Below are 26,993 nucleotides of genomic sequence, written 5' to 3' on the forward strand. Positions count from 1 at the left end.
AAAAAATTAACAAAACAACAACAGATGTACAACCTCCTCCCCACTAAAACACTGAATTCCGACAATATCAGTTTGTAAAAAGGACTGTAAAATCAAAATGAGTCAACAGGAAAACTTCTCTATAAATGCAGCGCAATGCTTCAACAGCCTTTGTGTGAGTACGCATGTGAATGTCAGTCCTAATTCACATAAAAACACAGACAATTTCTCAGAACTCTAAATGTAACATAATTACTTTTTTTAAAAAAAAAGTTATGTCTATTTGGGTAGAACTATTTCAAAGTTCTAGGATAATGACTTCATTTAACATCCATTACACATAAGACATTTTTGGAGTTATTCCCATAGAATCAAAGCTTTCCTGTTCACGTAACTCATTTTTGTGATTCTTTATTTTGTCAGTGTTGCTGTAAACAATGTGCTGCTCATGGCAGGGAGGGGAGAGGAGAGACTGTTTAAGGAGCAATAGTCATCCCTCCACAGAATTTTGTAGTTACATTTACCAGCTGCATAAGTGTTCTGATAAACTGCCAAAAAGGGTCACTATAAAGCAACACTCCTTTAAAGTTTTAATCCCTATTAAAGGAAATTATCTGGACTCTCTCCAGAAACATTTTTGGGGGGAGAAAGGGGCAAAAGCTTCCGCAGAAGATCAAATGTTGTTGATTATAAATTCATTACCAGCATAGCTGCTAACTTCAGTAAATTAACAAGGAACTTTTATTACATCTAATCAAGCTCTTGTTAAAGATAACAAGTTCTTTTCATTCCTTGTATTTGTGTAACAGTTACTTTTCTGGAACTCATCAAAGCTTGTCGTGAATCCATGCCAAAGTACCACTCTCTCTTTTAACAGCTTTAAAAAAAGTTAATGAAACCTTATGATCACAGTGAAAAAGCACTGATTATGTCAAAATATTCCAAGATAAAAGATTTGGAATTATAGAGAAATCTGCCCCGGTATCAGCAAAGAGACTGACATTCCACAGCAGAAAAGTCCTAAAATGACGAGTTTTTTCACTCTTGCTTTTTATTGTTTTGTTTGTACAGAAAAAGCTTAGCTGAACAGCCTCTTTATGAAATCTGATAGTGTAACAAAGATCCATTATGGTTTCACTTTAGAGCAGGCTTCCACTCAAATATTAATTGCTAAAAAGCTATTTTACATAATCAGTTTAACCATATGATTATGATAAGAATCCTTTATCAAATAATCAAAAGTGGCAGGGAAGAATGTTTTGCTTTGAGGCTTCTCACTAATAATACATTTTTTTTTTAGAAAATCCTTAACTTGCTGTAAAAAATAACTACTTCAAAGCAAATATCTTGGTGACAGCCTACTGCACTGAGATCCCTTTCTTACATGCCATGATCTAAATACATATTTTTCATCCATTTCATTTGTCTGCTGTCCAAGTTTATAGTGATGAAAGAAACGTTTCTGGAAAATACCTAAGAAAGTTGCAACGCCCACTGAAATCAATGTCTAAACTGGATTAGTCTAATATAAGAAATTTTCGTGTAAAACTTAAAATTATCCCTACAATGAAGTATGATAATAAGTGATAATAAAGCATACACAACTGATGAGATTAATCATTTAATAAAAGGCAATGCAAAACAGTTTTTCTCAGTCCCACCCCCCCTAGCAGTAACAAAAGAAAATAAAACCTAATGGATAATACATGCCTTTTTAGGTAGGTCAACTAAAAGTCCTTCTATATGCAGTAAGATATTTCCATAATTTAACTTTCTTTTCCTACAGCCAGTCAGTAGCTTATTGCTTATTACTGATATTGCTTGAAGCCCTTTGTTCTAACAAGCTATTTAAATAGGAGCTTTCACGGATAGTGCAGTTCTTTTGTTTATTTCTTTTCCATGTTTGTTGGCCAAAATGAAATACTCAGGCACAGAGAAGCTGAACATGAAGATGGTCATTTCTCCTTCTCCCAGTAGGACACCAGTTGTATCTGGGCAGCCTTCCATTGTCTGTTGTCCTGGCATAGAAGTGTTTGAAAATCCTCTGTAGAGGCACTGTCCAAAAGTCAAGAGGTGAAGCTGAGAGGGCAGCCACCTGCAGTCTTTTTATATCTGCCTAATATCAAATACATTCAGCTTAAAATGTTCTTGGACAGCTCTAGCATCCTGTAATTATCATGTAATGCATCCCTCCTCCCCAAAGCAATCTAAGGTTCATAGGCTCGGGTTAGATAAAAACAGTCATCGTTAATAAGACTAACATTATGTAATGAGCTGACAGAAGACCCATGGAGCAGCACCGTGGTTTGAACCATAAGCACTCATTTGCCTCAGTGCTGAATGGTGCCACTGCTTTTCCATGGAGCCTAAAGCAAGTCACTTCATCTTTGTGCCATGCAGACTGAGAAGGAAAGAGCTCTTCTGTGCTCCTGCTGATTAGGGGCCGGTTGGGCCCTTGTTCTTAGCCTCTTGGCTGCCTCAGAACATGAGCAGAGCAGCTCTTTCCTTGGAGTTACACTGCTCGCAGCAGTTACAGCATTGGCCGTGCTGTGTTTGCTCTTCTCTCTAGGCCGGCTCCTCTGCAGAGCCTCTTAGTGCCCACGCCCGAATAAACCAAACTGTGTACTTGGGCAATGGCAAGAGCTGTGGTAATTCACCTTTCTACATGAGGAGAGAAAAGCCCTGGGTACAATGTGAGGCTTGAGAGGTGAAAACATGTGTCCCACATGCACCCACATGTTCCCTTGAACATGAAAAACCTAGCTAACTAGGTTTTGAACCTATGCTGTACTGGCATTTCTGGAAGATGAAGGGTTCCTTGCAGAACCATGACACAACATGCCACAACATGCCACCCTGTTACCACAGCACTGCTTCTTTCCTACAACTGAAGAGGTTCTCTGCAGAACACAGCAAAGCAATACTGGTATTCAACAAGTGGTGTCCTTCCTACCCAAGGATGCATGGTCACAATGAGGTCTAGGAAGGAGGAAAAAGAAAACGACAGATAACTAACCTAAGAAAAGACAAAGGAGCCAAAAAGATGAGGGATTGATGATGGAAGAGGAATTGTAGAGAAAGAAGGCAAGTGGACTGTGATCACAAAAAAATCTCTCTTACATGACCATAATGATAAATTGGCCCTGTGTCCCATAAACTGCCACAAATTAGCTATGATTCTTCTTTAATCTGTGTTTAAACAAACCTGCTATCATCTAAGGTTGTTGCTACATGACCTAGAACACCAAGAAGATCCAGTCAGCTTTCCCTTTAGAAGCAGACTCTTGCTCTAGCAGTCAAGGCTGACAGGCGTGCTCCTTGGGTTGGGGACTGCTTCGTTCTTTAAAGCAAGCAAAATGTCAGGAAAGCAACACTGCCACAGTTAGCACGTAAAAGATACATTGAAGATTTTTCTTACAGCAACAGGCAGAAATAAGCACTAGCAAAACCTGTGCAACTCCCCAAACAAAATACAACATGAAGATTTGTTTTCTGTATTAAAAGCTTAAGATGTAACAGCCTCTGAACTGAAAATACTAAATAATTAGGTATAGAATAAGGTAGGTAATAACACCCATACATACATTTCCTCCTTTGAACCATAGATTTATTGGCTGACACAGGATACATGAGGATTCTAAACCTCATATAAGTCAGAAACAACAATCTCTACCATTGATATTTATCATGTGTTCAAATGCTGATTGAAATTTGAACATCTAAAACTGAAAACTGACCTTACTAGTTATGGAAAAAAGTTTTCTTCTGATACCAACAGCAATTACACATCATTAAACATAAGCTAAAGCTCCTGTGTTGTTTTTTTTCTCTCCTTCCTTTGTTTGCTTTGTTTCTGTACTTGCCTTTCATCCCATTAAATTCATTGGCCAAATTAGTCACTGTTATCTGATTTAAGAATCATTTCATAATTAACCAAAAGGAAAAATAAATCAGGTTGTTTCCAATTCCCTAAAACCCAAATCTTATCCACCCACTCCAGCATCTGCAGATGGTAAGCACAGTATGTCTCTTCATTAATATCAATAATGTTAGTTGTTAATATCTACATACAATAATCTTTTGATCTATACTGAAATTATTTGTATGGCCTACGTCTGCACTCATTGCTCAGGCAAATAACTCTTGAATCAAAGAGAGCTTAGCTCAATTAAAGGCTACAAGGAAAGAGCTCATATTTTGTTTTTGGCACTAAGTGCACTGGAAGAATCCCGTAAGAAGCAGCAACATTACGGGGATATACGCCTTTGTACTCAGCAGCTGCAAGAGGGTGTCTCAGCTCTGTGAATCAGCCCTGTAAAGCAACTACTGGTGGAAATATATGAAGAGATTATTTGTGGAGCCAACAGGTTTTAGCAGGCACTGGTTAAGTTTTGCTACAGTGTGAGTGTCTCTTACCACTTCAGAAGGGACATAATTAAGTAGTAATAACGTGTGAGAGATATTAAGGACTGTCTGTCTCAAGCATTTAAAAAATAAATCAACTTCTCCTTCCCTAAAGAATGAGCCAAATAAAAATACCCTTTTTAATTGACCTTGGGCTTTTCTTTAATAGATTCTAAGTCTTTGAGGTTTGCATTTCCGAGCTTTTCTCACAACAAGGGGCTCAAGAACTTATTTTGAAAGGTAAGATGCTTGCAGAAACAAATTATTCTAGCAGCTGAGGCTTTAGGAAAAAATACTAAAATGCCATAAAAGGTAAGTTATTTCTTTATGGCCTACAGATTTAGAATTACCTTCCATACCAGTTCAAAGCCAGAGAAAAAAATCTGTTTTCTGAAATATGGAATTTGTTTTTATAATACTTACATTCAATTGTGTGTATTTCATATTTCTGCAGTTTTCATTTTGTATTTACAAATGCCCTGACTACAGGGCCATGTTAATTCAGCTTTGCCCAGGTTAATGGGTAAGAGTAGGAAGGTGGGTGTTGTTGGGTGAGCTGGTTTAGAGACCTAGTTCCCTCCAGAAATGTTCTTTTGAGGAATGCTGCTGCAACCATTACAGATAAGATATACAAGAATATTTGGTTTTCTGTGACAAGAGTGGTGATTGTATTCATTCACTGAAGGCTGAGCACACTATTTCATCAGTTGATGGTTATTCCCAGAACATGCAATTAAAATGCAGCTGTTCATTAGGAAAATAACACAGTAGTCTTGCATAAGTCAGGTGTGTCATGAGCAAATAAAGGGGTCATTTTTGGTCCAAAGCAGTCTGTGAATAAACGTTGGACAGGACATTTCATATACAATTTGATAATCTGCAGTAGAGGCAAGGCTTGAAGCAAGAGCAACAATAAGCTTCTGAAAGTTGAAAACATACTTTGAGAAAATCTTCAAAAGTACTTCCAATAGTCAAAAAGATCAGTCCTAGCAACACACTGAAATTAGTTAAAGCATCAGAAATTTCTAGGAACTTTTCTTCCCCAAAACAAATACCAACCCCAAAAGACACCCAGCCTCAAAGACAACTATGTATTCAAAATTTAAAAATTCACAGGGAAGAGGTAAAGGACAGATTCTCACTTTTGCACCAACTTTTGTTATTGCTGTAGCAGGTCAGAAGTCTTCCAAACTGCAGTTATATTATTAATCTCTTTTTTAAGGTCATTTTGAATTATCGCAATATGAAAAAGACTCTTGTGCAAACAGAGTGACTATATGGTATAGGTGCTGCTCTGGTTATCATCTGAAATAAGGAATAAAGTATAGCAACAAGCAGTTTCATCTCCTTATTCATCACTGATTCACATTGCTCCGTGTGTTTGGACCTAGGGGACAGACAGCTCCATGTTTTCAGCCTGATACCAGCACTCAAAGGCTGCTATACAATCAAAATTTCACAAAACGTGGTCATGCAGGATTCCCCGTCCATGGGACAGAAGTGACTGTTCTCCTTAGACCTGCAAATTTATCCACAAGTACATCCTTTCCAGTCTGGGATCCTTCACTGATATGGTAGGTGTGTTTTTGAGGCTGGTTTGGAGTTGCATTCTACCTAGAGAAAAGGAAGATTGCTTTCGCTTTTTCAGTTTCCCAAGGATCAACAGCTGGAAGTGTAGTTAGTGGACAGAGTAAGACTCAAGAAATTAATAAAATTGAAAGAGGTGTAGTTCTCACAGTAGAACGGTACACAATCTTGGCCATTAGGAGAGAAGGTCTGCTTGTTCATTAGCTTAGACAAAGGCCTTGTCCAAAGATTATACCAATGAATTAAAACAATATGATCCCTCCAATGTGGTTTTAATGGCACAGGCACTAATGGAATAAAGGTGATTCTTGCCTCTAGGGCATAATCTACCTTTATTCCAGTAATTGCATTTAAGATATGATGAAGCATTACTGTATAATTTTAATATAAAATAACAATTCAGACTAATCCATCCATACTGCTAAAAAATTACATCCATTCTTGCTTTCAGTTCATTCCTTGTCAAATATCAATATAGGGAACAGCCGCTTAAATTTTTATGATATATAAAGCCTGCTTGTTTGGAGATAGCTCCTCAGAGACCTAGCTTGCCAAGGTCATCTTATGTGTATAAATTCCTAAGTCAGTCTTAATAATTCATAATTTGGTCTCTAAGAGAAAAAAACTGCATTTGATTATTGGTTTTTCATTATTATACTTTAATATGCATCATATTTATCCCAGATCAGGGAAAATATATGAAAATGTATGCTCTTCATCTCTGAAAACCTGCTTATCCAATTCAGTTACAAATCAAAACAGATAACAGATAATGCCAATGGAATAAATAAAAAAATTATTAGCTAATGTGAGGAAAACAGACTAGTCATGTCAGCCACAAGGTTGCCAGTTTTCATCCACAGCAAGAATCTCTTTTTTGGTCTCCTTTTTGCCTTCAAAATATGAGTTTCCTGGCCCAAGCCTCAGTGGGTAGTTGAAAGTCTGTTTGTTTTCTCTCTTCCTTTGGATTTCTAATTGAAATCCACCCTGCTTGTGACGTTTAATATTCCAGTAGCAACTAGTGAAAAAATTTTCACTGGTGAAGGAGTTTTCAGGACTGAGCATACAAGTGACAATTAAAAAGCACAAGGATCATCTTTTGAATCTCCAGAAAAGCCTACTTTTCTCTCTTGACTATATCACTTCTGTCAATCTCTTCTTAGAGTGAATAGCCTACAAACACTGTTCCTGAAGACACTTGTAGTGAGCTAATTCCTCTTTTTAAAAATTCTAACCCAGCAGATACATGTCTTACCTTCTAAGCAGCAAGGTTGGTTAATGCTTAATTCCCATACATATTTGAAGAACGGTATACCATTATTGAATGAATACAATGGATTCTAGGCACAAGCAAGCGTATACACAGATGCACACAAAGGCACCTTGGAGGGACGTACTTGAGGTAAATGCAAATAGAAATATCCTCTGGGAATGGTATCCTTCTGCTAACAAACCAGGAACATAATACCAGTTGAAAATGACTGATCTGCCTGCCAGCGGCTGTAGCCCTTTGACACTATTACACCTCAGTAAGTTGGTGTGCGTTGCTAAACTTGGCCCATGGCTTGCAGGGGACCTACTGACAAATAATTTATGTGATCGTATTTATCTTAAATTCTGCATGTAATATGCATTTGCCATCAAGAAGCATATGGGAAGCAGCTACTCTGAAGCTTTGAAGTGTGCGGCAGACTAGCTTCACTCCTTTCTTTTGTTTTGTCAAGGTGGTGTCCCAGTTCCCATCGGAACTTCTCCACGGGCCACAGCATAAACAAGGGGGATCATGCTGATGCAAAGAAAAACTTCTCCATTTAAGACATCTGAAAAATGTCCATCCGAAAATCCACAAAGATCCACCTAACCATCAGGCCCACTGTTATTTTGAATCAATCCACAAGCTTTACCTCCACCACATGAGTCAAGAATAAATTTTACTGCATTAAGCTCACAACTTGAAACTACAGGATATAAAAAAACCCACAGGATAAGATAATTATACCAATCATTCTGCTACGCATAGGAAGAGACAATATTACAGGGAGAGATTTAGAACTTCTCCATTAAACTTCAGTACTTAACATTTCAAATGTGAACAGCATTTTGGGGAACAGAACATTCACAGGAAAGTTAAATGTCCATTTGGTTAAAAATTATCCCACTAGTTTCCCCTTAAAACTACCATGCAGCCATTCACTTCTATACAGTACATTTGTCAAGTGAAGAAGGAAGCCACTAGGGCTAATGTCTAAAATTTGCAACATCTAAAAGCAATGCTCTTAAAGTCATGGTTAGAGAGAAGAGATTGTTCAATACCCTCTCTTATGTTCTGTGATTATCACAGCTCACACATTACAATTAAATCCATTTGTAAGCATCAAAACAAAAATGCTCTGACTTTAGAAACTGCCAGCCACCTGCATCATAAATTGACTTCAGTCTGTTTTGCAAGCACTCATTTCAAATAGAGACTTTCTTCAGGTGTACCCAACTTCAGTCAGCCAGTGCCTTCAGTTCTGAATGCTCTTTAAAAGACAAACATTGAAAAGGCATGTTCCCTCTTCACAGTGAATGGATTCTTTGAGGAAATGGGAGTATTAACTGTGATACAGCTACCCTTTTTTTCAAATTCTTTCACAAAGACATCACTGCTTCTGGGACCCACAGGCCCACATATTATTCACAGACCACACACTGGGAGGAGATGCATTGACCTCAGGTCTGTTACATCACCATCAGTGTTACTCCACCCAGGATCTGAATAGTTCATTTGGATGAAGTTTCAGAAGTTATCAAGAGCAGCCTGCATAATAAACCACAAACTTGGGCTGATTCAGTTTTGAAAGGCTAAATAGTGCTCGAAACGTCAAAGAAGCCAAATTTTCCTTAGTTTTTGTTTTTGATGTGGTTTGGTTGGTTGGGTTTTTTTAATTCATATTACAGATTCCCTATTTTATTGCTCGGTCCCAAGGAAACGAGACAAAACTTTCATCTGTACTCATTTATCTCATCTATCATTTAGAGGATGACACGGCCTCCTAAATTCTACAAACTGGATGTGAGGCTCTGCCTTACGTGAGCAAAGAACACCGTCTCCAGAGCCAGACCGCAGGGCTCTCCTACTTCTTTTGTACAGCTGAAGCAACACAAAGCAAGTGAGAAATTACTAAGGATTCCTTCCCTCAACACAGGGGATCCTCTAGGTGGATGGATGACAGGGCAACCTGCATTACACAACAAATGTATGTCCTTCCCAGAAGGGGCCTGTTAGGGATTGTAAGCAACCAAACTGATTGGGAGCAGACACGATAATGTAAAAAGTCTTTTGAGCAGCAGAATGAAGGATTGCAGCCCAGCCTTGAATGTGTGCTAAGACTAAAAACCAGAAGTTTATTAAGATTGAGGGAACAGAAAGAGACCTGGCTTCCATGTCCTTCCCTCTTCAGGTGTACTGAGCATAAACCCAGCATCACTGAGAACTGTGCTTTTGGGCTTTCATTTCTCAATAGTCATCCTTTCACATGCCTATAGGACAAAGGGTAGAAGTAACAGAGAGTGTTAATAGCTTCACTACAGTTGACTGGTGTTAAAGACATGGGCTTTAATCAGAAAGCTGTTGCACATACATAAACCACAGCAATCTTAATCCAGAGAGTGACACTGTGCGTACAGACCTCTTGCAAAAGCACATACCTTTAAACTGCATTTGTGTTTTTAGGGGAAAAGTCTCAGCAGAATTCTATCCAGGAACTCATAGGAGATAGAAGGAAAAAGTATATTTCTGTCTAAAAATCAGAAAAGGGCACTAAGAATGTAAACAGAAAAGAATAAAAATAACCACATAGATCAAATTACTCAGCACCAAAACAGAACAGTAAAGTTTTCCATTACCTTTCACAGAATAGAGCTCTCTCACTCTGAGCAAGGCTCCAGCTGTTCTCTTGGCTGTCCCATGGGCATTGATTATGCCAGACATCCTATGAGCTGCTGCCCCCCTGCCCCCCCACCCAAAAAAAACAAAACAAAAAAAAACCCCCAAAAAACCAAACCAAACAACCTTGGCAATATCATCTAGAATATTCTAGCACTTTAGGAATTTAGGTACCCAGTTTGCTAGAAATACTGCAGTGGAGGAACTCATGAACATCAAAGTTTACTCTGCTAAACTGGGTAGAACGTGGAGGTTCCCCTGCTGGGAAGCAGTCCTGCCAGGCAAGCCAGGTGCCACACACTCCCTCACATTTGCAGGCAGCCACAAACCCCTGCAAGCTGCTCCCTGACCCCAGTATAAAAAGGAGGTTACCTATTGAGGCCCAGAAAGGCCATGAATTCTGAAGTCCACAGCCTTGTTTCTCCTAAGTATATGCCCAAGTACTCAAGTCAGAACAACTTCTTGGCACTTCTCAGTATCCACAGAGGAATGTCCATGTCCTGCCTCATCATATGGGCTGCATATGCAGTGTAAATGGGTGCAATGCACTTTATGTGGTCAGCTTTGTTCTAAGACTTTAAATCTTTAATAGGATTTGAAGGTAGAGAAGAGGGTGCGTAAGCTGGGAATCTATGTATCTCAACATAGACTCAACTCTTTCTAGAGTGATTGTCCATATGCAGTCTTACACTCTTAGAATGCTTACTATCCACTAACTTTCCCACTCCACCAGTGTAGATTACTTGGATGAGAAGACCCAGGCCCTCAAAAAGAAATAGAGAGGCAGAGAAGAGAACAATCCTATCAGGAATTACAGCAGCCCCAGAAGCTTCTGTAATAGCATATTGCCTAGTGTAAATAGAGCCACGTGGTGGCTTTGCAAACTGCATGCTTCATGAACAACATGAGAGAAGCTCAGTCTCCCTAGCGCTCTCCTAACAGCTCTGATACACTTGATGCCCAGGCAAAGCATTCTTCTTTCAGCATCAAAAGGTGTAGATGTCTTTAAAGATGGATGTATTGAGTTTACATGGCAAGGTTTTGGTAGCAAGTGGGGGGGCTATAGGGGTGGCTTCTGTGAGAAGCTGCCAGAAGCTTCCCCCACGTCCAATAGAGCCAGTGCCAGCTGGCTCCAAGATGGACCCGCTGCTGGCCAAGGCCAAGCCCTTCAGCAACAGTGGTAGCATCTCTGGGATAACATATTTTAAAAGGGGAAAAAAACTGCTGTGCAATGCCAGCTGGGAAAGAGGAGTAAGAATATGTGAGAGAAACAGCCCTTCAGACACTAATGTCAGTGGAGAAGGAGGGGGAGGAGGTACTTCAGGCACTGCAGTAGATTTCCCGCCCCCCCCTCAGCCCACAGCGAGGTAAGCTGTGCCCCTGCAGCCCACAGAGGTCCACAGTGAAGCAGACAGCCACCTGCAGCCCATGGAGGACACTATGCTAGAGCAGGGGGATAAGCCTGAAGGAGGCTGTGACCCCATGGGAAGTCCATACTTGTCACAGCACTCTTCAAACTATCAAGCTGCAACAAGGTCTTTTACCATCTCATCCAGCATACTCTTCATACCAGTCCCTCTGCTGCCTTCTCCTCACCTCATTCAGAGCATGTGCTCTCTCTCCTCCTGCTTCTTCCTCTCTCCACTTCTTCCTTGGCTGTTCTCTCTTCATTGGCTCTCAACCACTTAACAGAACCAGCCCCAGCTGCACCTTATCTACATTGACCAACCCACTGCCTCTGAAGCCAACCCACAGCTGTATATTATCAATGCTAATTAACCCAGCTTCATTCTTCTACAATTCCCCCTTTTTTTTTCTTAACATTTCATACCTTATGTTTTTCAATCATTAAAACCTTTTTACAAGTAATTTTTTCATACAGTCCTCTATAATTCCTCTGCACGTGCTGGGGCAGGTTCCTGGCAAGACCTGTGATCCCATGGAGAGAGGAGCCCAGGCTGCAGCAGTCTATTCCTGAAGGATCGCACCCCATGGAAAGGACCCATGGCTGGAGCAGTTCATAAAGATCTGCAGCTGGTGTGGAAAGGATGCATAGTGGAGCAGTTCACAGAGGACTGTCCCCTGTGGGAGGGACCCCACACAGGAGCAGGGGAAGAGTGTAAAGAAGAAGGAGCAGCAGAGACAATGTGTGATGAACTGAGCCCAGCCCCTTTCCCCATGTCCCTGCGCTGCTCTGGGGGAAGAGGGAGAGAAATCAGGAGTGAAGCTGAGCCTGGGAAGAAGGTAGGGGTGGCAGGAAGGTGTTTAAAGATTTGCATTTATTTCCTATTACTCTACTTTGATTTGACTGGCAATAAATTAAATTAATTTCCCCAAATCAAGTCTCTTTTGCCTATGACGGTGATTGGTGAGTGATCTCTCTCTGTCCTCATCTCAACCCACGAGCCTTTTGCTGTATTTTTCTCCCCCTGTCCAGCTAAGGAGGGGAATGATAGAGTGGTTTGGTGTGCATCTGCTGTCCAGCTGAGGTCAATACACCATAGTCCTTTTCGGCACCTGAAAGGTGGAAATGAACTACTCTGGCACTAGAGACAGCTACAAGTTTGAAGCCTGCACCCCAGACCACTGATGGTTGTCTGGGCCCTGTAGCCCCGCAGCTACCAAAATCTTGCCATGCAAACCCAATAAAATGGTAATGCTGAACAGGAACGTCCCACAGGAATAGGCACTCAGCTGTGACAAAGCTCATCACTTTTCTCCCATTGAAAAATCATGGTGGGAATTCAACATCGAAAGGACAAGATGCTAGCACAGCTGCAAAATCTTTGGTCTTCCACAGATTTCCATGGTTGAGTATATGAAAGTGCACAGGGTGAATGTACACAAGGACAATCAGTCAAAAAACAGATGCAGGGGGAAATTGTGTGGGATCTACACAATGTCTAGGTAAAACTGCGTTATTTCTAAACCCATATTGGAGTTCATCACTTGGGTAACCCTGGTATACATACACAGAGACAGCATGAGCTTCAGCTGAGAGATGAGAGTAGTCCAGAGTCATGGACCGTGTGAATGTGTGAATGTCACCAGCGACTCACCGCCCTGGTTCAGTGGGGAAGCCGCTCTGGCACTGAAGCTGGTAACACAGATGCCAAAGCAACAACACGGGATATGAACTGGAGTGGCAAAAGGGAAAATAACTAGTAATAATGCTAATAGTAGCTTTTTTTTTTTCATTTTTCAGCTCTAATCAAGTACCTATATTTACAGGTAGCCACGCTAATGAAGGGCCTGATTCCCAGAACCATTGAGTCTCCAGCAGTTTCTGTGGAAACTGCTATATAAAAATCCAGCCTCTTACAAGGGACTAAATATGCATTGAATAGCTAAAGCTAGGCCACTGTTTTTAACAATGACACCTTGCTATTTTGGTTTACATATCATAACAGCTGGGGATGGTGCAAGGCTGATAAGCAAACTGAAGTGGAATTAAAACATAAAGCCAGTATTAACTGTGTAAGTGAAAGCCATGGTTGGTAACCCTTTATGTGGAGATTGTGTAGACTGAATATTAAAGGGGAAAAACTCCAGAAACCTGACAGGTTTTCTGTGCTGCAGTCAGTTGGGGAGGGGGAAGAAGAAAACAGACATTCAAAGACAGAAAAAAAGGGGGGAAGGAAAACAGGAGGTCAAACATTCATTTGATAGGCTGAAATAATTCAGGGGATGACAACATTTTTAATATCCTGACAAACACTTGGGCCTGCTAGTTTAAGAATTTTGTCCCTTCCCCTTATAACTGACACAAGGCAAAGTGCCCGAGTTATGGGGGTTATCGCCCTAGAAGGCTCTAAGGTATAAACCCCAGGACTGGACACCAAATGGTTCCACTCTGACATCTAAAAAAACATTTACAAAGATTCTTTACAATGCTTGGAGTGACAGTTTAGCAAAGGAAGATAATGAGACTCCTCCCCCCAATGTTTACATTACGCCATAGAAGCATTATGGATCTATTGTTTTATCACAGCATTCAAGGCAAATTCTATACACAATTATAACAGAGTAAATCTGGAGTATGAGTGTGGATTTCATGGATTTGGAATTCCCAATGATTATTGTTACTGAGATTAACACTGAACAGAAATCAACCTTCAGGCTGAGCAGAAACCAATCCATCGTGAAGGTAGATTAATATAGAAATCCTGATCACCTACAGAGTCCTTAACTGAACGTCTGCTTAATGAAGGTTAGGATTCAGCTTTCATTTCATTTGTGAATATGTACCACATCTCCTTCATCCCCCAAATATCTCAGTGATGTCTGCTGGCATTTGTGTGCACAAAGTAACTAGTAAAGAATTTAATATATTGCAGCTTCTTCCATTCAACCTAACAGCTGGAAATAACCATTTTCTGTGTTAGTGCTTCAGGGACCAAGTGCCTGCACCTGATACAATGCTGGTAGACCTTAGAAGCAGTGCAGGAATTAATAGCATAGAGAGAATAATTTGTGAGAATTGCACTACCTCCAAATGAAATCCTTCTGCCCCAATCTTCAGCTATAAAATAACGTGCTGTGGCCATTTCCTAACATCCATATTATGCTGCAGCTACTTTTTCATGTACCTTCTTTTGTACAAAGCACATTGAAGTGGGGAGTGATGGGAAGGTCAAATTTGTTTTGGAAAAGTCCGAAAGCTCTTTCTGCAGCAGTTATTAGGAGCACTGTGAGAAGGCCCAGTGGCAATGATATATAGATAAACATCTGCATTCCTTACATACCAAAATCATTTTTGCTTCAAGTAGAACTTCACACTTCCAATGCTAAGCAGATTGTGTATGTGTCAATTAGACACCCAAATTCTCTCTCCCCATTTGGTGTCAGGTATCCATTTGATAATTTGCTTTTGCATTATGAAGAGCCATGACTGACTCAGTGATCCTTTCTTTAGATTTGTCAAAGCTCTCCTGCACGCTGAGCAAACATTTAGTCCTTTTACAACACTGTATTAGCTGACTCTTTAGTCAAAAAGTATTCCACTACCTTAGAGCTGCATTGCAAAGATCCCCAACTATTTTATGCACTGCCTACTTAAAAAATAAATAAAGATTGAATTACATTCCTGAGCCCAGGATCCTCTTGCACTATACAAATGTAAGTATTTAATTTGGCTTTCCCTGTTTATGTTAGTTTGTTTTAGTTGCTCTGTGTCTTACTCAACCACAAGAATGCAGTATAATTGGACTTATTCAGTACTGTGTGTCTTTGGCTGCTTTTTGATTCCCAGAAGTAAAAAAAAAAAAAAAAAAAAGTTTTTAAAGGAAGGTCTAAAAGTGTTTTTTGTTCTTTAGTTGTGAAACTAAAAACTAGACAAACAACCAAAAGAAATTTCATACCGAGAGTCTGCAAATAAAGGCACAGAGTTAAAAAATGAACCGATTGTAGCAGTGGTGAAAGGAAGCAGATTGCCAGCCTTAGAGACTGAAGTCTGCTCACTCCTGCAGAAACATGTTGGAGATTAGAACTGTGCAGTACCCCCTCCTGAACTACCTTGCCAGCATAAATTGGTTTATGGCAGGTACAGGGGAGAAGAGGAAGAAACCACACAATAGACAGCGATGGGGTGACCTTCCCTGGGAAAGTTTATTCTAGCCTGCAAGAACTGGGACGTACAAAAAACCTGTTTCAGCTCCCACTGTAGGAAATGGAAAGACTGCTGCTGGCTGTAGAAGGAGCCGCTGCAGGTCACAGGAGAGGCTCAGGTGACTGTCTCAGCACCAGAGCACCTCACGCCCAAGCAGCAGGACTGACAATACCAGTCCCCATGGCTCCTTCACTGAGACTGCCCACAGTCATTGTCAGTAGATTCTAATTCTGGTGGGGTTTGTTAGCCGGTTGCAAAAGGCTAGCATGTGAAAGCCTGAGCTACAACTCCTCTTATTTCACACTCGTGTCCGGTAAGGTCTCATATGCTCAGTCACCTGGAACACCATCCTGAGAGACCAGAGCCTGGAACCTAGTCTGAAGAGTGGTGCCCTCTGGTTTTAGGGGTTTATCTACATGGAGCTTCTTGCAGAGTTAGACCCTAGTGATGTAGGCAGACTGTTCTCAGGGTACTGGGAAATGGTGACCATACGCAAAAGCAGGCCTTTCAACTTAGTAGGTCAAGCAAATACACCGTCAATGGTTCAACACCTACTGAACTTCTTCTGATTTTCCATCCATCCTATCATTTCATTAAATACAGATTAATTCCTCAATTAGTATTTTTAAAACAAAGAGTTTTCAAATTGCAGGCTGTATTTTTATTAGCAGACATTACTGGCAAAACACAAGAGGCCAGCAGGAGCATATTTGTTGCTGGTGTAAGCCAGTTCACCCCACGGGTTTCAACAGTACTATGCTACTTCTTTAGAACTACAGCCTTGGTTTTGTAACTTAATTTAAAATAGTTACATACTTCTTTTTTATCTGAGTGAAAGTAATTTGCATCAGCATTGATATCTACTATGCCTAGGTAATGACATTCATTCAGTATCTACTATGCCTAAGCAACGATAGTTCCCACATTCAGAGAGGATCTTACGTCTCAGGTCTTCTCTGACAGATTTCTCCTTTCTGCACTCAGGAGTAAGAAGCAGGTTCAGGGGGGGACGAGAGCAACCAGGCAGGATGAGGGACCATCTTTTACTCTGCAGAAAAGAAATGCTATTTGAATGCCAGGCTCTAATGGAAACGGGGAATCCTGCAGGCCACCAAGCAGCAGAGGAACTAAAAAAAAACAACCAACCCTGGCCTCATGAATCTTGAAGAGCATCAGTAGAGCTTAAAAGTCACAGAGACAGCATCTGGAACAATATGGAAGAAACTTTGTGAATTATGGGTTTTTTTGGTATCTTCCCTTAGATTCACTCTGGTTTACAAGTACATAAAGTTTCCCTAAAAAGACGTTGAGGATTCTCCTAGGAAACATGTTTTCTCTAGCAAGATATACTCTACATAAACAATCACTCACAACCAGTTCCACACCGAGCATGCCAACAGCTTTTCAGTGCAAAGTGCACGGTCAGGGTCGGGGCTGGAATGTGAAGTGCAGCCCTTCCCAGACACAGGGAGCATGCCTGAGAGTGAGCCTAGCTGAACAAGTTCAGGGCAGCCCTGTAGATACTTTTGCCTATTTCTACAAAATGTGTTAAAAGAACAACAACCAAAAAAACTCCACAGGAGGCTGAAAGCAGCAGTACCCAGAGCAACTATAGTCAAATATTCAGAAGTAGCTCCAGTTTGGAGATGTTCTTAGTTTTTAGATACCTGATAAAGAAGTTCCACCCAGAATCCCCAAATCAGTTACCACATTTTAAAAGACTGATTTTCTTAGGCTGATTTCTATGCCACAATGCTCTATCTAGCCTTAAAAAGCTCAATAATTTTACTGAAAGTCCATGAATTTCAAATCTTTATATTTTACAATTGCTTATAATTGAAAATTATGTTATACAAGTATTTGAATTGAAAATTTATTGTAAGTATTGTTCTAGTCATCAGTTGTTTAAAAGCACTGTGAACAAAACTGATTCTATACTCAATTTTAAAATACATGTGCAGCAAGCATTGCATTAGCAAAATAAGGAGTAGCCAAAGAGAAGCAACATAAAGCAGAGGCACACCCTTCTAAGACAGAATGCAAAGCAACACCCATAAGTAAGAAATAAATAATCTGTCACAAATTTTATACCTTACTGTTCTCTGTTGCAGGGGCCCACACATAGATATTTTGCAGATGCCATCTACTGGGGGAGCAGGAAAATTAATTAATGGTACGCAATGTTCATGTAGTAAATAAAATAAATTGGGAAACTATTCCTAAAATCTCACAATTTCTTCACTTATGTTAGCTATTGCAAGAAGAAAAGTGAAGAAGGCAACTGTCCCTTAAGCATTTATGATGGGCCAAAGAGAAAGAGGGGAAATGTAGATACACGAATGTTAACATCACCGAGACAGCAACCAAAGTAGAAATAGCTTTTTTAATTAATTAAACCCTGATCATAAAACTGAGACATCACTGGTATCCTCGAGAAGTACCACATTTAAACTAAGAGCATTTAGATGCTTACAGACCGTAAGAGGTCATATTCTCATTGTTTATACAATGCTGCCCTCTAGCACTGAAAAGTAGTGACAGGATTCGTGAAGGTTTTTCTCATGACAGGTTCTTTTCCTTTCAAAAAGTGTCTGTTGTTTGCCATATCTGTGCTTCAAAGCTCTGCGTTTTCAAGCTCTTATTTGGTAAATTTTCTACACTAGCTGCATTTCTCCTGGCTAAAGAGAAACAGAAAAATTAGCTACTTATTTGCAATTGTGAAAGTTGAACATTTTTGGAGACAGCTCTGATTTATAGAGATAGACATACCTGGCTAACCTTTGCTTACTCAGTGGAAACTGCACTATAAGAAAACCACTCTGGTGCCAGTGAACTCAAGCAGCGGCTCTACGTGCTTCCAAAGACCTACGTAATACCTTGTCGTTTTTTCTAGTGCTGTACATAAAGGGTACATTGCAGTTCAAGGCTGGAACCATAAACCCCAACCACACTAGAACATACTGATGGAGTCTGATACATTCTAACCCATTTTGCATCTCCACACATTCCCCCCATAACCTGTGATCACTTTCTGCTGCTAACGCAATCCACCTGGGAATCAAGATGCCAATAAAATGCATATTAATTGAAATTAAAAACTAAATCAATAATTTTTAAGGGCAGTTATAAAAGAAATTCTTATTTCATTTCTTCTTTGGCCTGGTAAAACATGCTAAAATTCCCAAGCCCTGTGTTGATACTCAGGCCTAGGCTAGCAAGGCATCGACGAGCATGTTCATCTCTAAGATACCCTGACCAGTACCACCGAAGTCAGTATGAGTTAAAGACAGACTTTTTTTCTGAACGCCTGCCCTAAACGGAAGTTAAGATTCTGGTCTCTAATTGAGTTGAAAGCCACTGAAAAAGAGTTTCATTTAGAAAATCTTGTTTGAATTAAAACAAACCCAAACTGGCTCCAGACCAAAACTGGAGAGAAACATAATTAAATATTCTGATTAAATGGCTTCCATGATTACAAAAAATAAATGAACACGAGTTTTCTGTTAAAAAAAAGCCATCTCAGGGAAAGTACCAGAAATACTGACAAAACAACGAAGGTGGGCTGGCAGCCACTGAGCTAAGGGAGGCTCTTCAACTACCTACCTATAAGACCAAATTGTTTTTTGAAATTATGCAAAATTTGAAAGCCATAGCAACATAAAGGTCAGGCATCAATAGAAACGTACTTCAAAAGGCAAAGAAATTTGTATTTTACCGAGTATACTCCCTAAGGACCTAGCAAAAGATCACTGCTGTCATGTGAATTCAGTTGAACTGAGGAAGACATCAATCACTGACATGCATCTGACTCCCTGTTTCTCTCCCTGCCACTACCCCAAGCTGAATTACACTGCCACAGGATATAGCACCCATAGGCTGGGCAACTCAAGATGTCCATACTGACCTGCATGTCCATCTTCCCCTCTATCTTTCAAAATCTTTTGTAGACAGCCCAAGTGGAGGGGGTATGGCTACCAGGAATAGCACATTTGCACTAGAAGATCTCAGCTGGGTATTTGAGGAGGCTTTTGTACTGCCTAAATAGGACAGCAAACTTGGTCATTAAATAACAGACATTAGATAAACACATGAGGTGTGAAGGCATGGTAATGTATCTGCCTTAGGGACTCCAGAGTACTGAAATGTCATTTTACAGTAAACTGCTACTTTGCATCTGCTGAGAATTTCATATTAACTCAAAGCATTTCCACTAACCTTTTCCCCGTAAATTTAAACCTTGGGAGGGGTTTACAAGTGACACTACTGAAAAGCATGGTGCAGTACTGGAAAAATGTTTTACATGGAACAAAATGGTAGATTAAAGCCTCCACCTCTATTTGTCCAAACAAATACTCTTTTCCGTTAACCATGACACAGGAAACCTGTACCACAGTCTTTGAGGCTGATTATGTGGAACTGCTTTTAAATATTACTTTGGGGTTTGTCTTTTTAACTAACCAATGGGACATTCTTAAAATACCATCAAACTATTTCCCTTGCTTAATATTGACAGCAACACTTTTTGAAATGTTCAGCTTCTTACCCGCAGCCAGTTTGCTGAAAGGTCAGGATTAGATCCACTAAAGAGTCATACTGGGTAATTTTTCAGTGTGTTATAACCAATAATTGTCAAATGGTACACTTAAATCTCGGATAGGATTCTACAGGCCTCAGGCAAAATTCCTACTGTAGTCATGAGAATTTTTCTTGAGAAAAGACCAAGGGATTAAACTGCTGAAGGAAAAGAGTAATTTTATGAAGCCCTGCTGGCCAGTTTACACATCAGATAAACTGGTGTTGAAACTGACAGGCAATAGAAGATAATAGAAGAACCATCATACCCAGTCAGACCCCTGATTCAACTACTACAAAATCTTGTCTCTGGAAATCAAAAGTTTGTATATGTATGGGGAGACGAGAAAGCCCTAGAACTGAAGATACCTCAGAATAGTACCAAAGTACCTCAAATAGGAAAATTACACTTAATTAAAAGAATGGTTAAATATTGTCCTAATATAGTCCTAAATATAGTCATACTGCAATGCATACTTATCTTCAGGTACACGTTCAGTGCTTTTCTGATTCAAGATACTAATGACACAGTGCTTCCTATGGACAGGACGATCTAAACTGAGAAATACAAAACTTCAAGAGTGCGTGTAGCCACAAATGTCTGACATCTTCACTCACAGCCAAGCACCAGGAGCTGATAAAAAGACCACTGCCATGCAGAAAACAGATGAGCAAGAGCTCTAAAGGACAGAAAAGGTTGTGACAAGTCTCTGAGGTGAAGGAAAATTATTGAACGATGGTACACACCATGATAATTTACTGACATTGCTTTTATTCCTCTTTGGTTGCGGTTGGGGTTTTTTTGTAGCTGGGTTTTGACACTTCCAAATTTCCCCAGTTTCAAAATGTACCACAAATCAGCTATACACTAAAAAAAAGCACATGCTTGGGCTCCAGTCTGGATCCTGACATATTCTTCCTATGCAGCTCTTGACAAGTCATTTAACTTCTCTACCCTGTTTCTCTTCTTTACTATAAAATCGCAACCCTACCTCAAAGGACTACTGATACTATTTTGCTATGCATACTTTCCCAGGGTATTTAGATAGTCTGACTGCAGGCAGCAGAGCTATAAAAAGTATGTTTAAACAAGAGGAACCTCTAAGCCATCTTAGAACAGAATCACTGCACTGGAGACAGATAGTGATGATAAGAGAAGGGAAAGGCAATGCAGCAACTGCAACAGCAAGTTTTCCCCACAGTCAACATATCAGACAGAATGACACTGATGGGCTTCAGGCTGCAGCTGACTTTTAATGGAACCTTTCCTCATTCGTACACTTCAGAGTAAAATCAAGTCCAACAATAAAGCCCTAACTCTTTTCTGAGAAGCCCATGCATTTAGAAACTGGACTAATCACAATTATGAGATAAAGTATCTTTACTTTTTGTCACTGTGAAGTTCACCTCAAGAAAGGATAAACCAATTATCTAACTCAACCTCTCCATTGACCTGAAATGTTTAGTTTTGAAAGAATTATTTGGATTTACAGCTGTACGATGGAGCAGAACCAGGACCATTTTGCTCTATTTGCTCTAACATTCAGAATAAAACCTTTGGTAACGGAGTTAGCATCCAGGAGTCAGCTGCTTTGGAGTATCCTGGTTTGTACTACTGTATACATGAAACTGAACGAATATAGTAAGGCCAAACTGAATGCTTCATAGCATGGGAATAATTGTGGGTTTGGTGGTTGTTAATAGAAATTTCTTACTGTATTCTCTAACTTTGCTAAAGCAAACCTGCAATGCTTGGGCCAAGCAGATGCAGAATGTATCAAATTAGTACCTTAGGGCAAGGAACACAATAAGATGTTTCATTATAAACTCACGGAAGTAAACTATATCCTTGACATACTCCTTTCCCAGACATTGTGAGGCTATCGGTATTACTTTATGTCTCATGTGAGGATCACCAGAGAAAATCTCTGGAACTAGTCATTAATCAAACAAAGCATAGCACAGAGTTAGAATTTTTGAAATGGTGCCAAAAGCAGTTGTGGAAATTTGCAGTGACAACTGATGAGAAACCAAATACCTAGAGGGAAGGTCGTGGCTTTCCTCTGGTTTTGTTCTATTTTCTTTTTCACTGATTGTTACAGAATCTTTGTAGGGATCTTGTAAAATCTTGCAGTCAGTCCTCTGCAGAGAGAAAATCAATTTTATAAACAGTTTCTATTATACTGGCATCTTTTCTGTAGTTTTACAGCGTGAGATTTACCCAGCCCAACAGTAGGTTTCCAACTAAAGAAAACCAAAATACAGGGCACAGTATGGGCCTAGAATAGAGTAGGGTGGGATGAGCCATGATCAGAATGCACTTGGCAAGGGAGATGAGGATTAAAACCGGGTTTTAAACACAAAGGAGAAAGTCCCAGACAGTACTGCAGAAAGGTAAAAAATAGAGAGAACAGAAAAAATGAGTGAAGAGCTGCTGGTAGATAACAGCAAGTGTCTGTGCTTAATTAGCCTTAGCTAGAATGGGAGAGACATATTGCAGCAAGCCTGGGTGAATCAGTTGTCAGGTACAGGAAGGGGGCTTATGTTTCAGGTTCCTGTCATAAAATGAAATATTTTGCACATTTTTGCACACTGCCTAGAGAAACAGTGCTGCTAGCTATGGACCACTGTACTGAAACCAGTAAAAAGCTGCAGTAATCAAGGCCATTAACCTCAGGTTGCCCTATCCTATCAAACTCGGACCCTTCCTGTTGAAACAATTCAGCTAGGCACAGTGTTCAAGGCACTATCACTTACTTTTATGATATGCCCTGGGACACTAGCGATGCCTTTGAGGACATAACAGAAGGCAAAAAATAACCATATCAAAAATAATGTACACGCAGAGAATTTCATCAAATCCTAGAACAGTTTGGGTTGGAAGGGACCTTAAAGACCATCTAGTTCTAACTCCTCGGCCATGGGCAGGGACACCTTCCACTTGACCAGGTTGCTCAAAGCTCCATCCAACCTGGCCTTGGGCACTGCCAGGGATGGGGCACCCACAGCTGCTCTGGGCAGCCTGGGCCAGTGCCAGGGATGGGGAACATCCCCATACAAAGAAGCTTCCCTTGGAAAATAATGTTGCAACTATTGCACCAGGCAGACTCACTGGCATTCCCACCAGAAGTCTATTTATCATATAATACTGAGCAACAGATTGTTCCAAGATCCAGTGGACCTTATGTTAAGGCTTTTAAATTGACATTTTCCAACCTACTGTGTTTGAATTGTCACTTAATATCAAACAAAGCATCTAGGAACATATTACATGAAAGGCATCACAGAAGAAGGTTGATTTGATGCCTGAAATGAAATGGGGAAAACCTTTTAAATGCCCAAACAAACTCTCAATTGTTTTGATTCAACAGATCCAGTTTAACCTCACATTGTTACACTATGGTAAAAATATTTTGGTGTCGATTCAGTGATAACATAGTAAAACCCATGACAATTGCTCTGAACACTGATATCTTTCAATTCTAAGTTAGGAAAAAGACTAAAATAAAATTTCACCCAACAAACCCTCAAGATTTATTCATTTTGCTTCTTTGTTCCTATCGTGCAACTTTCCACATTATTTCATAAGAAAAAGAAATACATCACATATTAGGCAGTTAAATCCACCTTGTTAGTGAAGAATTTGGATTACGCTTATAACTGTTTCAATAATTTCAGATAATTTATGGTTAAACTACTCACTACCTTAGCTGCTTTAACAAAGGATTTATGGAAACTCCATGTATTCAGCACAACAACTAAAATTTCACAAGGTAACAATCAACAGAAGACAGCTGCCTTTGTGGGTACTGCATACATGTTTGAGCTGAGAATTACATTTCTAGCATTTCGTGAAAGCATAATATATTATTTTATTCTCAAGGCCATTAACATTTCACCATTAACAGACAAGTTTACTACTTTAATTAGGACCTCATCTAGCACCCTGAATCAAGAGGAGTTTTCCTACTGATTTCAGTGGGACCAAGATTTGCTCAGTGTTCCCTCCTGTTATTAAAACAAGGATTTCCTCCAACCTACTAGTCAAGATAGTATGTTAATTTAATTATTAGCTTGTTTTGACTTCAGAGAGCTCTCAAATGAGTTGGGTGTGTGTGTGTGTGTGTGTGTGTGTGTTTAACTCCAAGTTACTTCAGGTAGAGTTAATCCTTAAAGTTTTCGTACTGTAGTGTAAGGTACTGTGCTTTTTCTCTTCCCATTGATCGTACCGGGGCTGGCATTTGAGGCCTTTTTTTCAAATCTTAGTCACAGTTCTGGACAATGCAAAATGTCCTTTTTATACCAACTCTAGCATTGTCATAAAATGATATTTATCAATTATCATAAAAATACCTGCCAATTTCATAGAAAGATTATCTGTCAATCCACTGGAAATGTTCTTACTTCAGTGATTTACATGTGCCAGACATAATTTTGAAGTTCAAGCTCCAAAAAGCTTCCTGAACAAAAGGCTGTCTAATAGGAAAAATAATTGGTGACATCCTGCCCAGTGAAATGTTTAAAACACTCACTTGCATTTCCTGGTTTATTTTGCTCAACAAGTTTCTGTAATGGAGTTTTCATTTACAGCCACACTAGTCTGGTGACTTGACTGCACTGGTAGAAACAGGGCTTTGTTTCTCTAGATCGACAAACATCCACAGGTGAGGACTTTCTAACATTACTAGATGCTGAAATTCAAATCCTGAAGTGCATACAGACACAACGGCAGGCGATTCGTTGATGGCACTAGATGATACAACAGGCTCACAGCTAAGTCAGTCCTGGCTGGATAGCAGTTTGAGGTAGTTCTCCCCTTCTTACCAGGGAAATAAAAAATGAAATCCAGTACTTAGCTTACACTGGGTGCTCAGGCAAAACTCAAGTCATATGATATTAAAAAATTACTGAATTGAAGGGAAGAAGAAGAACGGGAGCATTCAAACATTTAGCTCTCAAGAATGTGTTAGATAATTTAGAGGCGTCATGATATAAAGCATCTTGCTTAGTGGAAGAAGTACTTTCTCCATATATCTATTTGATAGTCACCATAACCATTAGCGTTTCACTATAAGAAGGATGAATGTATGCTAACATCTTTGTTTCCATGCCAAACCACCCATCTGTTCCCTGCTCAGAATTGTCGTACTTTTTTTTTCCACTTTTGCCCTATGTTATATTTAAAAAATACAAAAATATGCATTATCTCATATATATAATTTATGATCTAGATTCTCGGTACTAATGAAATTCAACAAAGAGAGAATGGAACAAAGAGAGAATGGTTCAGAATACTAAGTTTCCAATTGTTTGAGATGAAGCACTGCTTTATTGTGTTGCATTAGCAACCTCTTCATAACAAGGAGAGACAAAAAGAGTATTTGAATTAATGACCTCACTCGTGGGGAAAAAAAATACTTCATTTTTTAATGCATAGTTCATCTGCTAACAGACACTAGCCTCTGATGATAGTCTTATGCTGATATATCACTAGCAGTGTACCATACATGATGAATTACCGGCTAGCCGTCATTTTTACTGGCTTTGGGTTTTATTAACTTGCAAAAAAGATGCCAACAAAGTCTTTTATACTCAGTTGCTGCTTCAAAGACAGGAGCAGAGGTTTGCTTTAGGAGTTTTTAGGAGATCAGTAATCAGACTTCTTGAGAGCACCATTGAAGTTATGAGATAATATATACCAACACTAGATAGGCCTAAGTGCTTACTGCCTTTTGTCTGAGTGAATGTTGCAACATGAGTCATAATTATTTAGGCCATAACTACTAATATTCTATATTTCCTTTTGGTCAGCAAAAGTACTTCAGAAAGTGCCTGCTGGGGTCTAAATACAAATAAAACGACCAGCCTACTTCAGGGATGGTCTACACTTCTAGCTCCTAGAACACTTACCATCAGAACAGTCAGAAGTGTAGATAGACCAAAAGACCTGATAATGGGTCTTTTTTTCCAAAGCACCTGCAAAAGGAAAGGTCATAGCTAGGCATTCTCAGCTGCCCTTGTACATGTGCCAGTTAAACACCTATTTTTTTCCGTAAGACTTATGTTTAACTACTTAGCCCCCAGAACATCACTGTGAGTGTGAAACTACAGCAAATAGTGTATATTAAATACATTCACATACACACAGCATCTTCAAGATAAAATGCTCAGATACTCTTATTGCTTCATCACATAAAGTGTACAGTCCTATTCAGCTATGGTTGAAGCACATAAAATATTTTGTTCTCCCTATGATGCCATTATTATTTGGCACATCTTTAAAAACTGCTGTTAAAACAAAAGCACATTCTGAAGTAAGGGCAATATTCAGCTCTTTTCTCAGATGCACAATTGCTTTCCAAAGCAGCAGCTTCTCATAATCCAGTCCCATGTGGCTTGAATCTAACCCAGTTCTAGTACTGAAGCTTTTTCCCTTTTCAGTGTCAGTATAAAGAAAACTGGGGACTAGCTCCTAGTCCCTGCTCTGGCTGCTTTAATACTGTCCTAAATAGGTTACTGAGGATTACTTTTGGCACTGCTTGGGAAACTTAACTGATGTCAAGCCAATGTACCCAGCTTTGTGCCAACTGCTTCTTGTTCTCTTCTAAATCAGGGAAGTAACATAAAAAACTGCCAGGGAGCAAGCTGAGGGCTGGGGCTAAAGTACACTGTGCTCTAGTCATCTGTGTAAGCACAAGGAATCCATAGGGGACACTTCGAGACCAGAACAGCCTGAAGCTTAAACCACTGGAATTTGTTCTGGGCACAGTATAGAGATACCAGTACCTGCCCCAGGGCTGTGCCAAAATATTCTGGCAATTCTCGGTGTTTTGTCAATAAGACAATGTTTGCAGAAAATTTCCTAAAATGTTATGTTATCCTTCCATCCTTCTTTGAAACTTTACCTGAAATCCC

At 39.8% G+C, this 26,993-nt stretch overlaps 1 non-coding gene across 1 annotated transcript; it reads right to left on the minus strand.

The window, feature by feature from the left end:
- Positions 1 to 12,412: 12,412 nt before the first annotated feature.
- TRNASTOP-UCA (transfer RNA opal suppressor (anticodon UCA)) lies at positions 12,413 to 12,501 on the minus strand. The gene has a single exon. It is a non-coding gene; the product is annotated as a tRNA-Sec (tRNA).
- Between the last annotated feature and the right edge of the window lie 14,492 nt (positions 12,502 to 26,993).

This window comes from Falco peregrinus, chromosome 13, assembly GCF_023634155.1.
Source record: "Falco peregrinus isolate bFalPer1 chromosome 13, bFalPer1.pri, whole genome shotgun sequence".
NCBI lineage: Eukaryota > Metazoa > Chordata > Aves > Falconiformes > Falconidae > Falco > Falco peregrinus.